Here is a 14,155-nt window from a genome sequence, read left to right on the forward strand (position 1 = left end):
AAGACAACCATGGAGGGGGCTGACTGCTCTGTGACAGGTGAAAAACCACACATACCATGTACACACACACATCACCACATATACCACACACACCACACATACCACACACACACCACACATTAATCCACCATTTCTTACACTACCAAATTCACAGAGATGAGAGAGATAGCACAATCATGCCTCCTCCCCTTTCTCCTTAGGAATGTCATCATTAGCTTGAGATTTATTATGCCTTACTTCCATTCCTTACGTCTTTCTCTAGAATAGTATGTAGTGTCTGCACTTGGTTTTGTTGCCACATTCTTAATGGTAGCTATGACTTCATCCTCCGTAACTAGGGTTGGTCCTCCATTTTCCTGACCACCTGTCTGAGAGCCCAACTGCCAGGAGCTTATCCTGCATAAGAGAACGTTGAGCTTTATTACGTAACTGTACCTCTTTTGCACAACACCTTGTCAACAAAATTTAATTAATAAAAAGAAAAAAGAGGGGCTGGGGATATGGCCTAGTGGCAAGAGAGCTTGCCTCTCATACATGAAGCCCTAGGTTTGATTCCCCAGCACCACGTATACAGAAAACGGCCAGAAGGGGTGCTGTGGCTCAAGTGGCAGAGTGCTAGCCTTGAGCAACAAGAAGCCAGGGACAGTGCTCAGGCCCTGAGTCCAAGCACCAGGACTGGCCAGAAAAAAAGAAAAAAAGAAAAGAAAAAAGAGAACTTTGAAAAACGATAACGAAGCATTTGTGCATATCACATTTTCTCGGTTCTTGTGGTTTTAATACCCTTTCTTTTCTTCTCCCATGACAGACAACCTCATCTGGCACGGAATCGTCAGACTCCAGCAGTTTTTGTCGGTGCTGAGCTGGGTGTGCCGAATTCCTTCCATTGCTGGCTGTGGGGGTCTGAGTGGGGCCTGGGTTCCCCTCATTTCTTCTTCAAGACACTCGTGGGGATGGTTCGGCGTCCCTGGTATGAAAAATGTCCTCTGGGTTGCATGCAGACATATGCTTTTGCCTCAGTCTTGGCTGGAGTTTAGTAAGGGCTTTAAATTTTATGTCATTTTGATAATACTCTATGATTTTAATGACTTCATGTCATGGCTACCTCCTGGATGCTTCCGAGACACTATTTTGATGGCTGCCTCTCTAGAGTTCTAGCTAGTTCTCGCTCTACAAAATGGCGAGGCTTGGCCCTCACCTGGCCTGGATGAAGAGATGACCAGGAGATGCCAGGCCAGGCTCTGGGGCTCCGACGGGGGTTTCCAGAAATAGCTGGGGAAGAGACACGAAGGAGGGGGCTGTGGGCTGTGGAGGAGGCAGAGAGAGGACAAGCGGGTCACAGAGAGGGAGCACCGAGGACCAGGCAGAGGGCAGGGGGAGGCAGGGGAAGAGGGCATGGGAGCAAAGGGCACAGAGGGAATAGGGCAGGAGAGGAAGGCAGAGGGCATGGGTCAGAGGGCAGGAGAGGAAGGCAGAGGGCATGGGTCAGAGGGCAGGAGAGGAGGTGGGGCGGCAAGGGAGGCAAAGGGCAGAGGGCAGAGGGGCAGAGGGCAGGAGGGGAAGTGAGGGAGGCAGGGGAACAGAGGCAGCAGAGACTGCACTTCTGCAAGAGCCAGGATGTTTCCACTTGGAGCAGATGTGGCTGCCTGGGCTTCCGTGTGCCCCCTGGGCAGCTCTGGAGCCTCACAGGGAAGGCGCATTCATGGGGGCCTGCACGGTTGGCCCCAAGGGAGGGCAGAATGCATGAGAACTCCACGGACAGGGCTGTTTTTTTCTTCCTAGAAGTGGGCTTTGTGGTCGATTGGATTATGACCCGCCATTGCTAAAACCTAGAAAATAAAAAAATGTGGATCTGGGACTGAAAAGAAAAAATAAGTTGTGGTTGTTTTCCTTCAAACTCTAAATTATAAGCTGCGCAGAGGTGGCTCACGCGTGTCAACTCAGCTGCTCAGGAGGCTAAGATCGCAGGATCGAGGTTCAGAGCTGGTGCAGGCAGGAACGTCCGTGAGACCCATCTCCAGTGAACCATCAGAAGTCTGGAAGTGGAGCTGTGGCTCAAGTGTTAGAGCACCAGCCTTGAACAGAAAAGCTCAGGGACAGTGCCCAGACCCTGAATTTATACCCTAGCACACATACTCAACACACACATGTGCATGTACACACACACACACACACACACACACACACTTAGAGGCTGTGAGGTGGCGTGGCTGAGCCGCATTGCCTTGCTTTGCCCTCGTCCACCTCTGTGTTCTCATCCGGGCACAGCAAGGCCCATGGAGGCCAGGGGGCTGCTCCATTTCAGGGGTCAGACCGCGTGCCTGGGCTGTGGCTTTGACTGCATCACAGGCGTGGTGAGTGCTGGTCCCCTGGGGTCAGGGATGGTGCCCCCTGCCGGGCGCAGCTTGTCACCCATCTTGCCCTCATCATTTTAAAGTTTGTTACCCATGAAACTAATTAGCTAGAGAAAAACAAACACATCATAAAGAGAGAGAGAGATAACAGAAGCCATAAAAATCATTAGCCCTGTGTAGCCAGAAGGGAGGCTGAGATCTCTCTCTCTCTCTCTCTCTCTCTCACACACACACACACACACACACACACACACACACACACACACACACACACTTGTTGATTCAGTGAATACATAAGGAAGATTGAGGTCAAAAGCAAACAATGCCATAGAAGAAAGGAGCAAATGGACTCATGATGTGGCAGGAGAGAGAAATATTCTCCCCCAGATCTGTGGAGATGATGTGAGGAAATGTGGTCCAGAGACCACAGCACAAGGCCCACAGCCCTGCCACGCTGAAGAGGGGGTCACAAAGCCACAGGACGGAAGCAGAAACCTAGGATGCAATAGGCCAAAAGATGCTACTGAGAGTTTACCTGCACCGATGTCTCAGGCTGAGAGGCCAAGTAATAGAGGCCGGCCTCCTGCCCCACCAGGGAGGCCGGGCAGGTGGGGACACAGCCACAGACATCCACATCCAATCCCAGCCTTGCCTCTGTCCTCGGGACAAAGTCTAGCCCTGCAAACACAGATGAAGGCTGGGATCCTCCCTGAACAATTGCACCATGGGAACTGGGGGGACTGCAGAGAGAAGAGGCAGTGGTTGGCTGGGTCTGTCTTGCCTCTTGGGGGCCTCTGCCTTGTGGGGGGTTGTCTCTCCCTTGGAGGGGGGGGTGTCTCTGCCCTGTGGGGCCTCTGCCCTCCCACAGGGGCTGGCTCCATCCTCCGGGCCCATCCAGACTCCTCCACTGGGGCCAACAGCCGCCATCTTGCACAAGTTCACAGAGACTTGGACACGTGGTTCCTGAAGTCAGGGTGCATGGGGGTGGGGGGGCTGCCGGGAGTTCTGCCCTGGGGCTCCGCTAATAGGCTGGCAGTGTGGGAAGCAGGGAGCAAGACATCTACGTTTCCAGTTAATTCTAAATCAGGAACACCTGGGAGTGGGCTGGCGGCAGCTGGGCCTGGCTTCTCTGCCTCCCAAGTGTAGATGATATGCTGTGCACCCCACGAGGCAACTCAGACAACCGCACCTCCAGGCATTCTCTGGGCTTCGTGTGCTCCTGGGGAGGCAAGCTCAGACAACCGCACCTCTGAATGTTCTCTGGGCTCGGGATCAGACATTTGTTAGTGCTTCTGCAAGGAAGTGCCCGCAGGGCCTCCCAGTCTCGGCACGTACAACCCCCCCCCCCCGCCCCCCACTGTAGATGGAGTACGCTCCATTTCCTAATTGCATTTGGAGTGTAACACCATCACAGCAGGCTAAGCCAAAGCCCTTGGTTCTACAACAGTGCTTGGAAACCCGGAGCAGCCCAGGTCTAGGGTGCTGAGAGGTTGTCTAATTGTTTGCTCTGCTCTGGATTAATTAATAAAGGTGCAGAGTTGAGGATTCAGACATCTCCAAAGTAAGAAGTGTGGCTAAACCATGACACGCAGTAACTGACTTCTCTCTCTCTCTCTCATTAAGGAGACAGCTCAGCATCCTCTTAAGTATTTCTTTTCTCTCAGAAGCTGGAGTAGCTCATAGATGACTGAACAATTTGGACTGAAAATGCAGGAAGTAGTGGTAACACACTCCAACCGTCCCATCAAAAGGAGAAAGAAAAACTATAAACCAGGCATCATGGCTCATGCCTGTAATCCCAGCTACTCAGGAGGCTAAGACCTGGAGGACTGAGGTTTGAAGACTGCCCAGGCAGGAAAGTTCTAGAGACTCTATTCACCAGCAAAATATTGCACTGGAGGCACGGCTCAAGTGGTAAAGAGCTATCCTTGAGCAAGAAAGCTGGCAGAGAGCACCAGGCCCTGAGTTCAAGCCCTGGTTACTCCCCCCACCCCTGCAAGAAACAAGACTCTTGGGAGAGCTAATCCTTGGCCAGGTGTGGTGGCTCACACTTCCAGTGATGTATACAGCACTTCCAAAGTCATGAGTACACTTAAGGTGTTTCCTTTGAGCTGCATTTTAAATTAAGACATTTTAACAGAAATGAGCTGGGCTCGACAGCTCATGCCTGTAATCCTAGCTACATAGCGGGCAGAGATGGGGAGGAACAAGGTGGCTCACTGGAAGTGGCTCATCCCAGTCACTTGGGAGGCTGGGGCAGAGAGATCGCCTCCCTCTCCCTCCACCCAGGGAAAAGTGGGTCCAAGGACTTAATGGCTTCCTTTGAAAAACAAAACCCAAAGGACTGGGGCTGCAGCTCACCTAGCAGGTGAAGGCCCTGAGTTCAATCCCCAGTACCAAACAAGATGGGATGACAACGAGCCCCCTTTTCAATGTCCTGTTCTGTTGTTTTTGTCATCACCAATGGGAGGGGACAGGTCCAGCTGCAGACGAGCTCGGGGAGGGCCGATGCCAAAATGGTTCTTGCCAATACTCTGGGCCAGATGCTTCACTGCTCAACCATACCTCCAGCCCTGTTGTTTGGTGTATAGGTGTGTGTGTGTGTGTGTGTGTGTGTGTATGTGTGTGTGTGTGGTGTGTTAGTAGTGGGGCTCCAACTAGGGCCTGGGTGCTGTCCCTTAGCTTATTCATTCAAGGCTAGAGCTCTACCACTTGAACCATAGCTCCACTTCTGGCTTTTGGGTGGTTGCTGGTGGCTCACACCTGTCATCCTAGCTACTCAGGAGCTGAGATCCAAGGATCACAACTCAAAGCCAGCCCAGGCAAGAAAGTCCATGAGACTCATCTGGAAGTAGATGCCTTCCCTTCCCCAGGCTGACTTCAATGTGAGATCCTCAGATCCCAGCCTCCCGAGTAGCTGGTATTACAGGTGTGAGCCACTGCACTTGGCTGGTTCAAGGTCCTTGACTGTGAGACACATACACACCTGTTGAAAGAGTGACTGAGCAGGAAAGCTAAATAAATTTGTAGGGAGATTTCCAGTCCACTTAAAAGAACAAACTCTTTTAATAGGAGTTAGCTCATTAAACGTTGAAGTAAATATTGTAGCTCATTAAATACAGCTTTATTTATTCATTTTAGCAAAACCCAGCAGAATGTCAATTTCAGAATACATTTTTAATGAATGAAGGAGCTTAGAGAACCTTGTATTTGCCCACAGGGACCGACTGAGTTTTCCAATTACTGTGAATTATTACAAAGCCACATCTCCTTGGCACAGTAGCCTGGAGCATTGTCTACACAAACACTGGGGTGGCCAGCTCCCCACCCACCCCAGCTGCACCATCAGGGCTGAATGTGATGTAAATGTGGCCCCCATACATTCAAGGAGGGCCTTCTGCAGCCCAGCCACTGAGCCATTTCCTATGCTCTGTCCCCTGGACAAGTCCTCCACACTTCTCCTCCATCTTCCTTCTTCCCTTTGCCACACCTCTCCATCCTTCCCCCTGGTGGCACCGAAGCCAGCCAAACAGGACCATTGCCCTGCTGTTCCCTGCAATGGAGCCGCTGTACCTGCTGTAATTTGCATATGGCCTTGGAGATTTGCATATAGCGTCACTGATTTGCATATGGTGACTTGCAGAGAGATGACTGGATCACAGGGGCTCAGGCTCCACCAATGGGCTGTTTGGAGGCGGGGCTTCCCTGGAGGAATCAGGTTACTGGGGATAGGGCTTTAAAGGCCATAGTTTGTTGCCAGCTTCCCTCCTTTCTCTCCCTCCCTCCCTCCCCTCTCCCCCTTCCTGGCCCCCATGAGGTAAGATGCTCCCTTCTACCACGCCCTTCTGCTATGCTGCTCTGTTACTCCACAGGTCTGGGAATGGAGCTAGCTGGCCATAGAGCAAAAGCATGTGGGAGTGCCCACACTTTTGTCATCTCCTGATCTGCCCACTGTGGCAGGACAGACTGGGGTCCTGGACCAGGGCAGCAGCAAATGCTGCTTGCCCAGCTCAAGGCCCGCCCCAAGGGGAGCTGCCCTCGGCCTACACAGGGGCCTGCGGCAGAGGGAAGAAGCTGATGAGCCCCCACCTCATTGTGGGCCAGATCTTGGCTGTTCAAAGGGAAATGCAAAGACTCTTTCATGAAGAAGAAATCCATGGTGGAGACTGCAGGGCTCAGCTCAGGAGCTGCTTTCGATATTTCATATTCCATCATTATTTCATCAGTCACATGAGGCAAGTGCAAGGATCTGTGAGTGACGTGAAGGACAGATTTGGGCATGGCACTGGTAACCTAAGCCAAGCACATGAAATGTTCAGAGAGATGACAACTGTAGCTGCTGGCCATGCCCATCACCCCAGCTGCCCGGAGCACAACTACAGGACCCAGCCCTCTGCACCTGTAGACCAGGCTGTGGCTCTCACGTGACAGGGCTCTAATGCTCTTGCTGCTTAGTTGGACTTTTGCTTAGCTGGACAGGTCAAATGTGACCTATGTCCAAGGTTTAGGTGAGCAGTGCCTCCTAGGCTGGGGTTACAGATGTGTGCTCCCCTGTGTGTGAAGATGGACCCTCAGTCACTGTTTGCCTGGACTGTTTCTAAAACTTGTTCCTCCCCATCTCTGCCCTCTATGTAGCTGGGATTACAGGCATGAGCTGTTGAGCCCAGCTCATTTCTGTTAAAATGTCTTAATTTAAAATGCAGCTCAAAGGAAACACCTTAAGTGTACTCATGACTTTGGAAGTGCTGTGTACATCACTGGAAGTGCTGAAACAGGAAGCTGACAGGTGCATTTGATTTTGCTATTGATTTTTCCCCGCATTGTTTATATAGATGTTCTAATAAATGCAGCAAAAGCCAATGGTGTAGAAACACAGTAAAGAGAAATCCAGTTATATTTCTGTCTAAAAATGTCACTGCTGAAATTTTAGAAAAAGCATTCAAATGAGTAAGAGCACTTAATTAAGTAGCACCAGGTAAGACAAATTCTTAATGTTGCAGTTTTATCTCTACTCTGGAAACAGAATGGGAAAAGCACATAATGTGATGGTCTCAAGCTATTTAGGACTAATAATGACAAGGAAGCCTGAGGACCGTTATGAAATAAAACCAGGGAAACTAATTGCTGGAGACCCGAGAACATTTCACCTTCCCAGATACATCACAGCTACAGCATCACAGCTGGGGTCACAGACTACAGCCGGTGTCACAGTGTTACAGCCAACAGCAGTCCTCAGTGTCACACGGTGCCAGCTACCCCAACCTTTGCCCAGTCATTGCCATTTCCCAGTGGATTCGCAGACTTGTTTTAATCGGATGAAATTACTGTGAAGTTCTTAGGAAAGAACAAAGCCCGGCAGACAGAAGTTCTGTAGTAAGCCAGTCATTAGGGACGATTGCTGGGTGGAAAGGGAGGAACGACAGCTCCGCCAGCAGAGCCTCGGTGCCCGCGGGCACACAATCTGAGGAGCCGCCATGGAGAGAGGGAGAGAGAGAGAGAGAGCCACATCTGCTCAGCTCTGCACCATGGGTGCCCACAACACTGCCCTCCTTCTAGAGTCATCCACTTTCCAGGGCAGCATGGTTTTCCCGATTGCTGGCTGAGCACTTGTTTGGTCTTGCTAGGGGGCAACCTCTGCTTTGTCAGAGTCCAAGTGCAACCTGGGGTGCCAGGCCCCAGCTTCCCGGCTCCTACCACCTCCCATGAACCCATCCCATGCTGAGTCCATCGGTGGGCAGAGTCCTATGGTCTCTCAGCAGCTGGGCCCCATAGCAGGGTGCCAGCCTGGAACACACAAGCCCCTGGGGGCAGACACACCCAAAGTGGGGGAAAGCCAAGCTTCTTCAGAAGCCTCTAGAATGCTCTGCCTGGGAAATCAGAAGGGCTCCAGGTCCTGGGGTGGCAGAGAGGGAGGGGTAGTGATGTGGGCCGAGGCAGAGGGTCACCTCCCATCCTCAGGACCAGGAATCTGCACTTGGAAGCACCGGGCCAGGATGACAAGTGAAGGCCAGAGAGGCCTGGGCAGGTGCATCCAGAGAGCATGGCCAGCTTCCATGGAGACAGCTGGACAGCTGCCAGGTGGCCACATAGGGACACTAGGATCCGTGCTGAACAGGAGGAGCTGTCTGTGTGGTCACAGAGAAGACACTAGCATCCATTCTTGGGGGGGGGTACCCCAAATCCCTAGAGGATCAAGACCAGGGTCGGCTGGGATGCGAGTAGACAGGACCAGACCTGGGGGCTGCAGGTGAGCCAATCTGACTGTGGGGCATCCTTGCACATGTGGAGGCTGCGTAGGTAAAGGTGGCTCTGAGCACCGCCAGGCGCAGAGGGCTGGGATGCCAGGCCATCTGTCATTTGGGAGGACAGTCTGTCTGTCCACCACTGCTCCCAGACCAGCAGTGCAGAACCCACAGGTGGGGGTGGGGGGGCAGGAGTGCAGGGCGAGGAGAGGGTCGGGCCCTCCCCTCAGGCCGGGGCGGGGACATGATGGGGGGCCAGCCTCATCCGGTCCCCCGCGCAGCGCTCAGGGACCTCAGCACAGAAGGCTCTGGTTGTTTAAGACCCCCTCCCCCCAAAAAAAACCCACTGCCATGCTTTTATCTAACAGCAGGAGAGGAATAAGACTAAGGGATGCTGGGAGACAAAATTAGACCTGCTTTTTTCCCCAAGAATATTATTTGTTCAATTTGACAATTATGTAATATCATAAATTATTTAAGCAAATTACAATTGGGAAAAAATTTAAGATGTATTTGGTGTAGTTTTTTCTCCCCACCCAATAAAGTTGGTTATCTCTGCAGGTTGAAGAGGGGACACCATGTCCTGGAGGGGGTCAGTTTCCGAAATACAGGGGTTAATTTCACCCACACCCCCTCTGAGCGCCCTCTTGCGTGTGGTGCTATGGGGCCTCAAGCTCTTGGCTCATGAGCATTTTCTACTCAAAGCTGGAGTGCTCTACCACCTGAGCCACAGCTATGCTTCCTGCTCTTGGCTGGAGGTCAGGTCTCTCAGATTTGTCTGCACAGGCTGGCTTTGAACCAGGACTCTGAGACCTCAGCCTTCTGAGGAGCTAGGATGACAGGCGGGAGGCACGGTGCCCTCCCCTCTGGAAAGGCTGAGTGGGAAGTGAGGGCTGGAGGAGGGGAGGGGAGAACACTGCTCACAAAGAACGGGAAGGCCGAGAGGATCCCTACTTGTCACAGCACCCCAGTACTTCCTAGGCAGTCCCTTATTTTTCAGATACAGAAGTGAAATGGTGAGGATGCTTTGAGGAGCGCTAGGGTCCAAGAGATGGCCAAGGCCCTGAAATACTCCACAGGGTAACTATAGCAACTGGCAGGGGCTCAGGGCACTGCTCTGCTCCCCCCAAACTCCTTGGCAAGACCCCCCCAAGGGGCTGTAATCCCACCTATGTTCCAGATGCTCACCAGAGCCAAGGCCACCACTGGACAAGATGAGATGCTTTCTCATTTCCCAGCCGCTGCTCAACGTGAGGAGTTTGACCCTTACATTGAGCTCATGGACTGAAAGAGAGAATGGGAAGAAGTGAACCAGGCCCCCACTCAGTCTTTGTCCTCCAGGATCCAGGACCTGCTCTCCTTGCTCTCCAGGGCTCTTTCCGGCTCAGGAGGGAGATCATCACTTCTCCATTGTTCCTGAGTGCACTGGGCCTCAGCCTGTGGGGCTGGCATCCCAGGCTGGCCTCTGAATTGATCCATCCCTAGATGGCTCAATGCTTACTCCATCTCTACCTTCCTCCCTCCCTGCCCTTCCCCTCCTGTCTTCTCCCCCTCCTCTCGCTTCCCATCTCCTGCTTCACATTCCCTCTCTTCTCCCCTCCTGTCACTCCTCTCCTCCTCTTCTTTCTTCCCCTCTCCTGTTTTCCCTGCCCTCCTGTTTCCTCTCCTCTCCTCTGCTTCTTTGTGTAGGACTGTGTGTGTGTGTGTGTGTGTCCTGGGTCTTGAGTTCAGGGCCTGGGCTCTGTTCCTGAGCCTCTTTGTGCTCAAGGCTAGTGCTCTACCACTTGAGCACAGCACCATTTCTGGTTTTTTGTGAGGGTTTATTGGAGATGAGTCTCACGGACTTTCCTGCCTGGGCTGGCTTGGAACTGTGATCCTCAGATTTCAGCCCCTCTGAGTAGCTAGGGTTATGGGCATCACCTGTCCTACGATTGTTTTCTTTCTTTCTGAGGTGTATCCCACCAGACAGCCCAGCCTCAGCTTCCCAAGCGCTGGGGTCAGAGGAATGGCCAGCCGCCAGCTACCACATGCCCACCCTGGCCTCAGCCAAGTGGTCATTCTTGCTGAGCCTGGACACTCAGCTCACTCTGGACTTCTACAGACCCCTCAGAAAGGCTTTATCTTTCCATCCTCCACCTTTTTATTTCCACCCTCCTTAGACTTCTTCAGCATTTTCTTCTTTTCATATACTTATTCCCGTCAAGGGTTCACCTCTATTTCCTTGGCCACATGAAGTTCTATCAGTGTAGTGAAATCGTTCTAGTCTTCTATCTACATCCATCCATCCATCCATCCATTTTCCATGTCCATCTATCCATTATCTATGTCTATCCATCTGTTATCTACGTCCATCCATCCATTATCTATGTCCATCCATCCATCCATTATCTATGTCCATCCATCCATTATCTACATCCATCCATTCATCCATAATCTACATCCATCTATCCATCATCTATGCCCATCCATCCATCCATCCATTATCTATGTCTATCCATCTATTATCTATGCATCTATCTATCTATATGTCTGTCTATCATCTATCAATCAATCATTATCCATCCACCCTTATTACCGTTACTTACACATATTTTCTTTGCTCACTCACTGTTTTCTCAGTGTCTAGTAAAGTATATGGCCTAAAATAGGAATTCGGAAGTACTCGCGAATGCTTTCACGTAACGTATAATGAGATAAAAGCCTGTTTACCTCCTCACAGGAATGAGATGTTACCTGTGAGGGACGGGGGGCCAGGGGCCTGGGAGCAGCTTCAGTTCCTAAATCTCCCCCTTCCTAGTTTTTTTTAGGAAAGAACCAAGAGCAAAGGAGCCATAGGAGCCCCCCGCCCCCTGCAGCTCTGGGGTGTTCAGGTCTTGGACACCCCCACTCTGTCCCCATTCCACTGGGGCTCTGGGCAGGGCTGAGGCCTCACCCTACACAGTGACTCGATGCCACAACAGTGAGTGGAATGCCAGAGTGAACCCTGGCCATGGAGGCTGGGACGTGGCGGGGGGGGGGGGGTAGGGGGTCATGCGGAGGCCGTGCAGGCAGCCTGAGGCACTGGGGGAGCATGCAGAGGCCATGTGGGAGGGCTGGGATGCAGGGGTACATGCAGAAGTCGTGCAGGCAGGCTGGGGTACAGGGGGGTGGGCAGGCTGGGGTGGGGCGCGGGGGGTGTGCGGAGGCTGTGAGGGCAGGCTGGGGCACTGAGGGAACATGCAGAGGCCGTGTGGGAAGGCTCGGGTGTGGGGTGCATGCAGAAGTCATGCAGGCAGGCTAGGCTGGGGTACAGGGGTGTGTGCAGAGGTGGTGCAAGCAGGCTGGGGTAGGGTGCGGGGTGAGTACAGAAGTTGCGTGGGCAGCTTGGTCTCCTCAGTGGCCGGGGTGGGCTGGGGACCGGTGCCATCCACACTGCCACTGCCTTTCTCTGGGAAGCTCAGAGAAGAGCTGGCTCCGCTGGGACTATTAGCCAAACAACCAGACACGGGAGAGAGCAGGCTGGCAGAGGGTGTCCACAATCATGCACCCCAGACCTCTGTCTCCGTGATGCTATTTTCTTCCCTTCCCTTCTTTGGGGAGAAATTCACAAGCACACTTTGAATGCTGCCTGAGAGGTGGAGACCGGGAAGGGATGAAGCTGCAAGGAACGGATCCATTTCCATAGTAACAGCTCAGGACTGTGGGTGAGTCAGCTCGCTTGCTCCAGCCAATGGGGCCAGAAGCTCCAAGTGTGAGGGAGAAGTGAGCCCGGGCCAGGGCAACAGCAAGCTGAGAAACGCCCAGGCAGCTGGGCAGTTCAACCTCACCAGCGGCAGCCACGCCAGCTGGGGTAAGTCTCAGAGAAAGCAGTGCCTGGCTTCTGCTTTGAAGGGCGATCATCCACTCACAGTGGCGGGCCACGCCCTCGGCCCCGGGGTCCAGGTCCCGTGGCACGCTTCACTGTTAAGTCCAGTGGTGACCAAGTGGGGACTGGAGGCCACGGAAGCAAGTGGACCGTGCCCGGGAGCGGCCTGGCAGGATGACACAAAAGGCAGCTTTTCCCTGCGGGGCCACACAGTTCAGCGGCTCCTGCTTGCTTTCAGCAGGTTGTGCATCTCTGCTCATTCAATCACGCAGCTGACACCAGGGTCAGCCAGTACCAACCATGCTCCCCTGTGTTGTGGGGGGGAAAGGGGAATTCAGCCCCCACAAACACCCGGAATAGGAGTGTGAAGACACCAGGCCTGGATCCATGCAGAAAAGGGGCAGAATAGGTTCACACTATACCACACACACCTGGCCCGAGCCTCTGAACTAGCCGAAACAATGCTACAAAACTCACTTGTGAATAAACTTGGCCCCACACTGGCTACAGAGGTATCGTAATGTGTGTATTCCCTGGAAATAATGCCCACAGATGCTCTTAAGGTTAGAATCGGACCACCTAGCCCATGTGACTCCTGTGTGTAATTCTGCAAAGGGCACAGAGTATTCTGGAGATGAGCCATGCACACACACATGCACACACATGTGCACATACATGATTATCTTTCTGTTTCACTATAGATAACAGTTTTTAAGCAGTGCAGACCTAGAGCAGACATGAGCCAGTAACGCCTGTCTTTGCAGGCGGGCAAGGCTCACAGGGGAACGTGAGGCCCGAGGCTCTGGTCAGGCCCACATGGAGGCTGGGTTGGCACAGGATGCCATCTCTATTCGTCAGTGTGCGCCTAGAAAAGCCTTTTTTCCCTTACAAGCTCAACATCTGCAAGTGTTTAACAGATCAGGTTTTCAAAAATGAAAAGAGCTGGACAGGTTAAAGGGGGAACTGTGGTCCCAGGTCCAATGCTACAGTTCTCGAGTACTCATTCAATTACCTGGAAAGAACAGGAAGCAGGAAGCACAAGGATGAGACCATAGTCCTGGAGGAATTCCCAGCTACAGGCCTGGGGCGCTGGGTCTGGGCCAACAGCCTGCTCAAGCTCAAAAGTCAACAACAAATGTTGAAAGCTGGTGCTGGTGGCTCACACCTGTAATCCCAGCTGCCACAGAGGCTGAGATCCAAGGATCACGGTTCAAAGCCAGTCTTAGGCAGACATATCTACCAGATTCTTGTCTTTAGTTAACCAGTGAACAGCTGGAACCTAAGGTGTGGCTCAAGTGGTAGAGAGCCAGCTCTGAGTGGAAAAAACAAAACAAAACAAAAACCTGAGCAAAAGTGTGAGGCTATAAGTTCAAGCCCTGTTACCTGCACAAAAAGACCCCACAAGTAGATCCAGCCTGGTAACACTGAACCATTGGCCAAAAGAAAAGCAAAGAGGCTGCCTTCATGAAGTGATGGATGGGCGGACAGAGCGCTGGAGCCCTGGTAGGGACGGCATTCCCGGTGGAGGCTGCGTTATCATTACCAAGCCCTGTGCCACCTCCCATCTCTAAAACCCAGACAGCCAAGCAGACGGGCTGATTGGGGAAGGAAAGTCCGAGGGTTTCTCTTCATCCCGCGCCAAAACACTGAAGAAAAAGCTCTGCTCGCGGCACGCACGCCATTTTTCTTTCTCGTTTACCTTCCCAGCTCCTCCCTGC

At 52.5% G+C, this 14,155-nt stretch overlaps 1 protein-coding gene across 3 annotated transcripts in view; it reads right to left on the reverse strand.

Annotated features, from left to right (window-relative positions):
* Caln1 (calneuron 1) overlaps nt 1-14,155 on the reverse strand; it is a 165,670-nt gene that overhangs the window by 25,822 nt on the left and 125,693 nt on the right. The gene's annotated exons all lie outside the window — the stretch shown is intronic.

The sequence above is a fragment of the Perognathus longimembris genome, chromosome 1, assembly GCF_023159225.1.
Source record: "Perognathus longimembris pacificus isolate PPM17 chromosome 1, ASM2315922v1, whole genome shotgun sequence".
Taxonomy (NCBI): domain Eukaryota; kingdom Metazoa; phylum Chordata; class Mammalia; order Rodentia; family Heteromyidae; genus Perognathus; species Perognathus longimembris.